This window comes from Loxodonta africana, chromosome X (genome assembly GCF_030014295.1).
Source record: "Loxodonta africana isolate mLoxAfr1 chromosome X, mLoxAfr1.hap2, whole genome shotgun sequence".
NCBI classification, from domain to species: domain Eukaryota; kingdom Metazoa; phylum Chordata; class Mammalia; order Proboscidea; family Elephantidae; genus Loxodonta; species Loxodonta africana.
Genome location: NC_087369.1, coordinates 71379073 through 71390539, shown reverse-complemented (window position 1 = coordinate 71390539; position 11467 = coordinate 71379073). Strand labels below are relative to the sequence as shown.

The 11467-nt window shown below is 38.0% G+C and overlaps 1 pseudogene; it reads left to right on the top strand.

Annotated features, from left to right (window-relative positions):
- The first annotated feature begins 1490 nt into the window (after positions 1–1490).
- On the top strand, positions 1491–2566 carry LOC100669013 (actin-related protein 2/3 complex subunit 2-like; annotated as a pseudogene).
- Positions 2567–11467: the final 8901 nt, after the last annotated feature.

Sequence of the window (11467 nt, the reverse complement as noted above, 5' to 3'; positions counted from 1 at the left end):
TCAAACTTAGGAAGATAAGGATGAATTTCAAGGTAACCACAAAGAAAGTTAACAAACCTACTCATCAAAATAAAGAAGAAAAATGTAAAGTCTCAGTAAATACATAATCTACAATAATGGAAGAAACAAAATTTCAAAACAAAAGGAACTCAGCACAGGAGAGTAAGAGGAACAAAGACACGTCAGCACCACAAAAAGCGCTACAAAACGACAGCAATGAACTCACACCTATCAATAATCATACTGAATGTAAATGGGTTAATACGCTCATAAGGAGACAGAGAGTGACATAATGGATTAGAAAACATGACCCACCAATATGCTGTCTACAAGAGATACACCTTAGACACAAAGACATAAATATATGAAAAATCAAAGGATGAAAAAAACAAACATATCAAGCAAACAGCAACCAAAAATGGGCAGGAGTGGCAATAAAACAGAATTTAAGGTAAAATCCACCATAAAAGACAAGACACAACATTATACAATGATTAAAGAGACAGTCCACCATGATGACATAATCATAATAAATATCTATACACCCAATGACAGGGCTCCACACTACATAGAGGAAAAAAAAAAACCTTGAACGGCACTGAAAAGAGAAATTGACAGTTCCAAAATAATAGAAGGAGACTTCAACACACCACTCTTGGTAAAGGACAGAACATCTAGAAAGAAACTCAGCAAAGATACAGAACTTAAGGCCAAAATCAACCATCTTGACCTCACAGACATATACAGGACACTCCACCCAACAGCAACAAAGTATACATTCTTTTCCAACACACGTGGAACATTCTCCAGAACAGACCACATCTTAACCACAAAGCAACCCTCAACAAAATCCAAAACAGTGATATAATTCAAAGCATCTTCTGTGATCATAATGCCATAAAAGTAGAAATTAATAACAGGAAGAGCAAGGAAAAAAATCAAATATATGGAAACTGAATGACACTTTGCTTAGAAACCACTGGGTAATAGAAGAAATCAAAGATAGAATCAAAAAATTTCTAGAATCAAATGAGAATGAAAACACATCATACCAAAATCTATGGGACACAGCTAAGGCAGTGCTCAGAGGTCAATTTATAGCAATAGACACACACATCAAAAAAGAAGAAAAGGACAAAATCAAAATGTTAGCCCTACAACTTGAACAGATAGAATGAGATCAGCAAAAGAAGCCTACAGCCACCAGAAGAAAGGAAATAATAAAGATCAGATCAGAAATAATGAAATAGAGAATAGAAAAACAGTAGAATCAACAAAACCAAAAGTTGCTTCTTTGAAAGAATCAACAAAATCAAAATACCGTTGGTCATATTGACAAAAGAACAACAGGAGAGGAAGCAAATAACCCAAATAATAAATGAAATGGGGGACGTTACAACAGCCCCAAATGAAATAAAAAGGATTCCTTCACCTATGACCCCACCTAGCCTGTCCTTCCCTCCCTTACTCACCCCACCTGCCCCCCTTCTGCTTCCCCTGCCCTAGGCAGCTGCCTCTATGATCCTGCTGCGAGTGAACAACCACATCATCAAGGAGATGCTGGCGTTCAAGTTGGAGAACGTGGCCGCTGGAAACAAACCAGAAGCAGTAGAAGTAACATTTGCAGACTTTGATGGGGTCCTCCATCGTATTTCAAAACCTAATGGAGACAAACAAAAATTATGGTCAGTATTTATTTGAAATTCTATAAGGAACTTCAGGCATACAGTGCTGGTGAGTTATTCAAGAGGGTGTACGGAAGTTTCTTGGTAAATCTAGAATCAGGATAAAAAGTCTGTTTGCTATATGGCCTTGAAAATCTTCCTGCCTCCAAAGATCTCATCATACATCAGGCTGTCACGTTGAAAGGAAATTGTTTTGCCTCTGTCTTTGAGAAATACTTCCAACTCTAAGAAGAGGGCAAGGAAGATGAGAACAGGGCAGTTATCCATTATAGGTGTGATGAGACCATGTCTCTTGAGTTCAAAAAGGACAGAGTTGCAGTAGTATTCAGCACAGTGTTCAAAGATGATGATGATGTGGTCATTGGAAAGGTGTTCATACAGGAATTCAGAGAAGGACGAAGAGCCAGCCACACAGCCTCACAGGTCCTCTTTAGCCACACGGAACCTCCTCATGAGCTGAAAGACACTGAAACCGATGTCACTGTGTGCGACAACATTGGCTATATCACTTCGTGCTAGTCCTTCGCCACAGAAACATCTGTGCCCAAGATGACACCATCAACTTAATCCACACGTTTCGGGACTACCTGCATTACCACATGAAGTGCTCTAAGGCCTATATTCACACACTATGCAGGCGAAAACATACGACTTCCTCAAGGTGCTGAACCGTGCACGCCCAGATGCCAAGAAAAAAGAAATGAAAATAATCACCGGGAACTTGTTTTCATCCCGCTAACTCTTGGGCACAGAAGGAGGAAGGGGCTGGCAACTGAAGACTGAAACATTTGCTACTAGATAATCGTAGCTTTTAATGTTGCACCTCTTCAGCTTCTCAAGGGATTCTCCGTTTTGGTTCCATGTTGTACACATTTGGAAAATAATCTGCAGAAACCAGCTGTGCTTGTGAGGACTTCATATTTCCTGAGAATTAAAAAAAAAAAGAATAATTCCATTTGACCAACTTAATTCCCTTTCTTTATCCTCCCTCCTTCACTCTCCTTCCCTTCCACCCTCTTTCAAAGCTGTTTTGCTTTGCAACATGTTACTGGTAATGAGTTGCTGGATAATGAAATCTTAACTTGTTTTCTCCTATTTGAGTTCCCAAATCCTGTATCTAAAGAAATACAGTTTGGGGTCATTAATAAAGAAAATCTTTCTATCATAAAAATTTTTTAAAAATGGGCAAAGGATATGAACAGACACTTCACCAAAGAAGAGATCAGGTGGCTAACAGACACGTGAGGAAATGCTCAGGATCACTAGCTATTAGAGAAATCCAAATCAAAACTACAATGAGATACCATCTCACCCCGACATTACTGGCATGAATCAAAGACACAGAAATTAACAAATGTTGGAGAGATTGTGGGGAGATTGGAACCCTTATGCACTGCTGGTGGAAATATAAAACGGTACAATCATTTTAGAAAACAATATGTGCTTCCTTAAAAAGTTAGAAATATAAATACCATATGATCCTGCAACCCCACTCCTAGGAATGTATCCTAGAGAAATAGGAGCCATCCCATGAATGGGCATATGCACACCCATGTTCACTGTAGTATTATTCACAATAACAAAAAGATGGAAACAACCTAAATGCCCATCAACAGATGAATGGATAAACAAACTATGGTACATACAACGGAATACTATGCAGTGATAAAGAGCAATGATGAATCTACTTAACATCTCACAACACAGATGAATCTGGAGGGCATTATACTGAGTAAAATAAGTCAATAATAAAAGGACAAATACTGTATGAGACCACTAATATAAAAACACCTGAAAATGCTCCCACACAGAAAGAAATAATCTTTGTTGGTTATGAGGGAGGGAGGAGTGGGGAGGGAAAAACAATAACTAGGCAGTAAATAAGTGGTAACTTTTGTAAACTGTAAGCCAGTGTACAATACTGGGGAAATCAGCACAACTTGACCAGGGCAAAGTCATAGAAGTTTCACAAAAAGCTTCACAAACACATCCAAATGCCCTGAAAGACTGAGCTGCTAGTCTGAGGGCTGGGGACCATGGTCTTGGAGGACATCTAGCTCAATTGGCCTAACATAGTTTATGAAGAAAATGTTCTACATCTGATTGTGGTGAGTAGTGACTGGGGTCTTAAAAGCCCACGAGCAGCCATCTAAGGTACATCTACTCGTCCCATCCCGGGTGGAGCAAAGGAGAATGAAGAAGACCAAAGACACAAGGGAAAGATGAGTCCAGAGGGACTAATGGACCACAATACTACCACAACCTCCACCAGACTGATCCCCAAAACAACCAGATGGTGCCTGGTTACATGACTAACTGCTCTGGCAGGGATCACAATAGAGGGTCCTAGACAGAGTGGGAGAAAAGTCTAGAACAAAAAACAAAGTTCAAATTCACACACACACAAAAAGGACCAGGCTTGCTGGTCTGACAGAGACTGAAGAAACCCCAAGAGTATGGCCCCTGGACACCCTTTTAACTCAGTACTAAAGTCACTCCTGAGATTCACCCTTCAGCCAAAGATAGACAGGTCTATAGTGCCAAAAATAACACACGTGAGAGTCAGGCTTCACAGTTAAGTCATGTATAAGAGACTAATGGGCACACCAGCCCAAAAGCAAAGATAAGAAGACAAGAAAGGACAGGAAACAGGGAACCTGGAGTGGAGAAGGGGACAGTGTTGACATATCACAGGGTTGGCAACCAATGTCACAAAACAATTCGTATATTAACAGTTTAATGAGAAGCTAATTTGTTCTGTAAACTCTCAAGTAAATCACAATAAAAAGATTGAATGACTCAGAAAGCATCAAAAAAAGATGAAAGGAAAACACAGAGTCACTGTACCAAAAAGAATTGGTCATTGTTCAACCATTTCAGAAGGTCACCTATGAACAATAACCACTGGTACTGAAGGAAGTAGCCGAAGGAAGAAGTACAAGCTGCACTGAAGGTATTGTTGATAAACAAGGCTCTAGGAATTGATGGAATACCAATTGAGATGCTTCAACAAACAGACACAATGCTGGGAGCACTTACTCCTCATATGTCAAGAAAATTGGAAGACAGCTAACCGGTCACCTGACTGGAAGAGAACCATATTAATGCCTATTCCAAAGAAAGGTGATCAAACAGATTGAGGAAATTATTGAACAATACCATTAATTTCAGATGCTAGCAAAATTTTGTTGAAGATAGTTCAAAAATTGCTATAGCCATACATTGACATGGAATTGCAAGAACGTTCAATCTATAATCAGAAGAGAATGTGGAATGATGTATATCATTGCTTAGTCAGATGGATCTTGGTCAAAGCGGAGAATACTAGAAAGATGTTTACCCATGTTTTTCCAACTATGCAAAGACACTTGACTGTGTGGATCATAACAATTTTGGATAACGCTGTGAAGAATGAGAATTCCATAACACTTAATTGTACTCTTATGAAATGTATACACGGATCAAGAGGCAGATTTGAACAGAACAAGGGGGATACTTCGTGGTTTAAAACTGGAAAAATTTTGAGGCAGGGTTGCATTCCTTCACCTTACTTATTCAATCTATAGGCTGAACAAATAATCTGAGAAGCTGGGCTATATGAAGAAGAACACAGCATCAGGATTGGAGGAAGACTCATTAACAACATAATATACAGATAACACAACTTTGCTTGCTGAAAGTGAAGACAACTTGAAGCACTTACTGATGAAGGCAAAAGTCTGGAACAATAAGCAATATCATAATAAATGGCAAAGAAATTGAAGTTCTGAATGATTTTATTCTTCTTGGATCAACAATCAATGCTCATGGAAGCAGCAGTCAAGAAATTAAACCATGTATTGCATTGGGCAAATCTGCTGCAAACGTCCTCTTTAAAGCATTAAAATCAAAGATGTCACTTTGAGGGGTAAGGTGCACCTGACTTAAGCCATGGAATTTTCAATCGCCTCATACGCATGCTAAAGTTTGACAATAAGAAAGACTGAAGAATAATTGACATATTCGAATTGTGATGTTGAGGAAGAATGAACAAATCTTTCTTGGTGAAAGTGCAGCCAGAATGCTTCTTAGAAATTAGGATGGCAAGACTTAGTCTCATTTACTTTGAATATGTCATCAGAAGGCACCAATCGCTGGAGAAAGTAATCATGCCTGTTGAAGTAGAGGGTCTGCAATCACGAGGGAGACTCTCAATGAGATTGACAGTGTCTGCAACAGTGGGCTCAAACATAGCAATGATTGTGAAGATGGTACAGGACCAGGTAATGCTTCATTCTGTTATGCATAAGGTTGCTATGAGTCAGAGATGACTTAACAGCACCTAACAACAGTGGTATATAAAAGATTGAAATATCTGGGAATAAATTTATACAGGTAAGTGAAAGACTTGTTTACTGAACACTATAAAATATTACTGAAAGAAATCAAAGAAAACCTACATAAATAGGACATTCATGTTCATGGATGGGACGTCTTAATATTGTTAAGATGTCAATAATACCAAAATTGATCTATAGATTTAATGCAATCTCTATCAAAATTCCAACAACTTTTTTGCAAAAAAAATGAAAAACCCAATCTTCAAATTTATGTGGAATAGCAAGGGACCCCAAATTGCCAAATCAATCTTGAACAAGAAAGACAAACTAGAAGAACTCACATTTCCTGATTTCAAAACTTACTATAAATCTACGATGCTCAAACTATTCTGGTACTGCTATTGGCCAATGGAATAGAATTGGGAGTCCAGAGATAAACTCATACATCTATGGTCAACTGATTTTCAACCAGGGTGCTAAGTTGGATCAATGGGGAAAGAATAGTCTCTTTAATAAATGTTTCTGGGACAACTGGATTTCCACATGTAAAAGAATGAATTTAGACCCATACTGCACAGCATATATAAAAATTAACTCAAAATGGATCAAATACCTAAATGTAAGAGCAAAAACCATAGAACTTTTAGAATAAAACATAAGGGTAATATTTGGGGATCTAGTTTTTTGGCAATGGATTCCTACCTAAGACACCAAAAGCACATGTTACAAAAGACAAAATATGTAAACTGGACTTCATTAAAATTGAAAACGTGTGCATCAAAAGACTTTGTCAACAAACTGAAGAGACAACCTACAGATTGGGAGAAAATCGGGAAAAACATATCAGAAAAGAGTTTAATATCCAGAATGTATCTTTAGGAGTTCTTTAACTCCTAAAGCTTAGCAATAAAAAGACAAATAACCAATCAAAAAATGAGCAAAGGACTTGAATAGACAGTTCACCACAAAAGATATACAAATGGCCAACAAGCACAGGAAAAGATGCTTAAAATAATTAACGATTATTGTTGTTAGTTGCAGTTGAATTGATTCTTACTCATGGTGACCTCATCTGTGCAGAGCAGAACTGCTCCATAGGGTTTTCAAGGCTGTGACCTTTTGGAAGTATACCACCAGGCTGTCTTCCATGGTGAATCCGGGTGGGTTTGAACTGCCAAACTTTTGTCTCATAGTCAAGTATTTAAATGTTCGTGCCACCCAGGGATTCCTAATCATTAGGGAGATCAAATCAAAACCACAGTTAGATATCATTTTGGCTCCTCTAGGTGGCTATGATCAGAAAAATACAGAAAGCAACAAGTTTTGTTGAGGATGTGGAGAAATAGGAACCCTCAAACATTGCTGGTAGTTTCGTTAAATGGTACAGCCACTGGAAAATAATTTGGCAATTCCTTAAAAAGTTAAACACAGAATTACCTTTTGACCCATGGCAAAAGTGTAAATTAACACAAACTCTGTAAGGAGAAAAGCAATAGATTTTTATTGAGTAAGAGAATGATTCGAATTGGGTGGCACAAAGTGAAATCACAAAGTGCTTCACTGTTCAGCAAGAGAGAGGGGGGTTATATACGAAGTCTTGGTTTTACAGAAAGTCACAAGAAAATGTTTCATAATGTCAGTTAATCTACTTTCTACCCCAGACTTCCTGGACCCTACCTGTGTAAGCATTTTTCTGATAACATTCTGCATAAACATTTTCCCCTTAGAACAGAACATTTTTGTCATACCCCTCCTGGAACATTCTTATCACAAACTTAAACAAGCATAGCCACATTGTTGTTCACCTGAAGGGGGAAGTGGTGCATGTATTCTGAAAGTAGAAGTAGGGATCTAGGGCAAAGGGGAATTCGATTCAGACCTGTGTCAGCTACTTTAGTCATGTCAAGCATCTCAGTTTTAAAGTGCTCTTGCATATTTCCCCCTTCTGATCATGAATCTCCATAGAGATTCCTTGATTACCATTATAAGAGTGTTTTCTTCTGCATAGACATTCAGGCTGTCTTATTAAATTTTGACTTTGTTGTAATTTTCTGGAATTCGGCCATTAACTTCTTCACCATGCCATAACTGAGATACCCTATTTCTGTAATTCTTTTATTTGGGCAAGTGTAGAGCAAGGCCACATTTGGAGAAACAACTTGGCATTCCAAAAAGTCTAACTCAAGGTGTGATTACAAGTTTTAGAGAATCAATTCATTTAAAATTTGATAAGTCCAAAAATAATTATTACAATAAACAAGATAACCAATCCAGTCTGTAATAAAGAATGTAACCAAGAACCAATACCATTAGGCAACCAGCTAAAAATATCAAGAAAAGGAGTGTCAGGTATAAAAAAAAAACAAAAACAAAAACTCAGGTATAGGATGTATTTAATGAAGCCAAGTAGCCTTTTGGAGAATTTTTCTGAATATGTTGTTTTATTTCTCCTGTAGTATTCACCCAGGCACAAGAAGTATCAGGAGTATTACCCCTCCTTGTTGAGCTAGGGTGAAATCAAGAACTATTCTATCATCTAATACAACCTTAATGAGGGAATCTAGAGACTTCTGCTAAGCAGCCATTCTATCGGCAATATCATCAGCAAGTTGAGCCATAGTAGCAGATAAATTTCGAGTAGACTTCTTGAGCTGATGAACACCATACCAAGGTAGAAAGGTTCTGAGGAATAGACATCCTAATTCAGTTTTTTCAGCTATAGGATTCTGATATTTCATTTGGTCTGCCCATTTTAAAGGGTCTGAACTCTTTTGTGATGAGTAAAGATGTTCAAATCATTAATCCAATGTATACTTTCATTGTAAGAGTGAACATCTAAAGGGATTCCTAAATGGCCTAAAGTACATTGACTCACCATATTTCAACCATTCACACAGGGTAATGTCCAAGCATAAGTTTCATCATTTGTGTCTGGTGTGTCTATATGGGGATGTTTTGATCCACCACATAAAAATGCATACCCATATGAAGTGCAAATCATTCCACTTTTTGTTATATTGAGCGGAGAAGGGACGGTTTGACTGACCTGCTAAAGCCAATCCTCTGTTAAGGAATTACTGCAAATAGGTAATCATCCCAATTCCAACATTATTAGCTTCCAAAGTGAAGCACAGTGTTCTTTAATCTTACTTGCTGGACTCAGGCAACTTGTACTTGCTATATTAGTTGCGAGGAGCTTCATTTGGAATCTAGGGAGCCTTATGTATGAAACTAAAATCTTATGTGAAAAATCATCAGGGGGGTTTCAGGCAGCATCAGAGACATTCTTAGTTGTGATCTGGGTTAGATTGAAACGTGGAACCTGGGGTTGAGCTAATAACTCAGGGGATTCCATAATCTAACACATATGGCTCGCTTAAAGGTGATATTTGGGATCCCAGATGGTGTGAGTCTCAAATTAAAAAGAACCAAAAGAAGGATCTTAGTCCAAGATAAACTTAAGGTTTCACAAAGCTTTGCAATTTGGGTCTTTATTATTCCATTAGTTCTTTCCACCAGACCACAGAACTGGGGATGCTATGGGCAATGCAGCCTTTGGTAAATGGGAAAAACTCGACAAATTTCTTGGATAATTTGACAAGTGGAATGCATTCCCCAATCACTACAAAGAGTTTTTCATGCTTCTTAGGTGGGTATAATGTTTTCAAGAGGTTTCTTTGCCACAAAGGCTGCAGTAGCACAATGGCAAGGAAAAGCTTCTACCCAATGTGAAAATCTGCAAATCGTTACTAATACATATTTATAACCATTTGAAGGTGAGAGTTGACTAAAATGTAGTTGCCATTCAAGCATAGGACCAGAGGGTAAAGGATATTGTCCATGTGAGAGCCTTCATGTAAGTTTTGCATCATAGGAACAATAGGAACATGCAAAAATCTAGGTAAAACTGTTTTCTTATTGTGTCTGATCCATTATCTAGTAGCAGGATCTTAGTAACAACTTGGCTTTTTCCAAATTTTTTCATCTGTTTAGCCAATAGTTGATGTTTTGAAAGTTTTTCTATGGTCTATTCATGAGCATTGAGCACATTGTCATACTTGAGCATATCTTTTCCTTAATTATCATGGGTGCTGAAGTAATTTGCAAAGCAGCCTTTTTAGCTGCTGCATCAATGAAATTATTTCCCCTAATCTCTTCAGTTTGGGGCACTCATTTTGATTGATGTGCCTGTACTTTTATTACATCAATTTCAGAAGGAGGTAACAGGGCATCCAAAAGATCTGCCATAAAAGCTCCATTATTTATTTATTTGTGCTTTAGGTGAAAGTTTACAGCTCAAGTTAATTTATCATACAAAAATTTATACACATATCATTATGTGACATTAGTTGCAATCCCTATAACATGACAGCACACTCCTCCTTTTCACCCTGGGTTTCTTGTGTCCATTCAACCAGCTATTGTCCCTTCCTGCCTTCTCATCTGGCCTCCAGACAGGAGCTGCCCATTTGGTCTCGTGTTTTTTTATCTGCTTGGAAATAACTTCCAAAGAAGTTCACTTTTCATGAGTGTTATTTTATGTTTTAATCTTTGTCTGAAGAGTGGGCTTCAGGAATGGTTTTAGTTTTAGGTTAACAGAGCATCTGGGGGCCATGGCTTAGAGTGTTCCCCCGTCTCAGTCAGACCATTAAGTCTGGTCTGTTTACTTGAAATTGAGTTCTGCTCCACACTTTTCTCCCCCTCCATCAGGGACTCTTTGTTGTGTTCCTGTCAGGGAGATCACTGATGGTAGCCGGACACCATCTAGTTCTTCTGGTCCAAAGCTCCATTCTTGATGAAAGTACCAGAGGAGGTTAAGAAGCAACTCTGCTTCCAAAGCATACCAAAGTGATGAATAACTACATAACAATATTTGATTCAGAGGCCTTTAAATATTTTTACAAAGGTTGAGCCATTGAAGAAAAGTTAGGTATCCAGGTTTGACAATAACCAGAGTCCTAAGAAACCCCATAATTGTTTCTTTGTTTCAGGTATAGGAGAAACGAGAATATCTTCTTTCCATTAAAGGTCAATAGAAATGCCTTCTGCAGCAATTAGGTGTCCTAAATACCTAACAGAAGGCTAAGCCAATTGCATTTTCTCTTTAGAAACTTTTGTCCTCCAGCAGCCAAACATTTCAATAAATCTACACTATCTTCAAGGCAGACTTTCTGTGAGTTTGAACCAGCTAACAAGTCATCAACATATTGCAACAATGTAGATTGAGTTACAAATAGTAAAGGCTGTAAGGAAAAATTTCGGGAAAATAAATGAGATTCAGTAAATCCTTGAGGCATTACAATCCCAGTAATTGTTGATTTTCCCAAGTAAAGGCAAACAAATATTGGCGTTCGGAGTGCAAGAGAATGTTGAAAAAGGCACTACAAAGATCTACAGCCATAAAATGTGTTGCATCTGAGGGAACATCAGAACATAACATATGTGGATTAGGGCCCCATATCT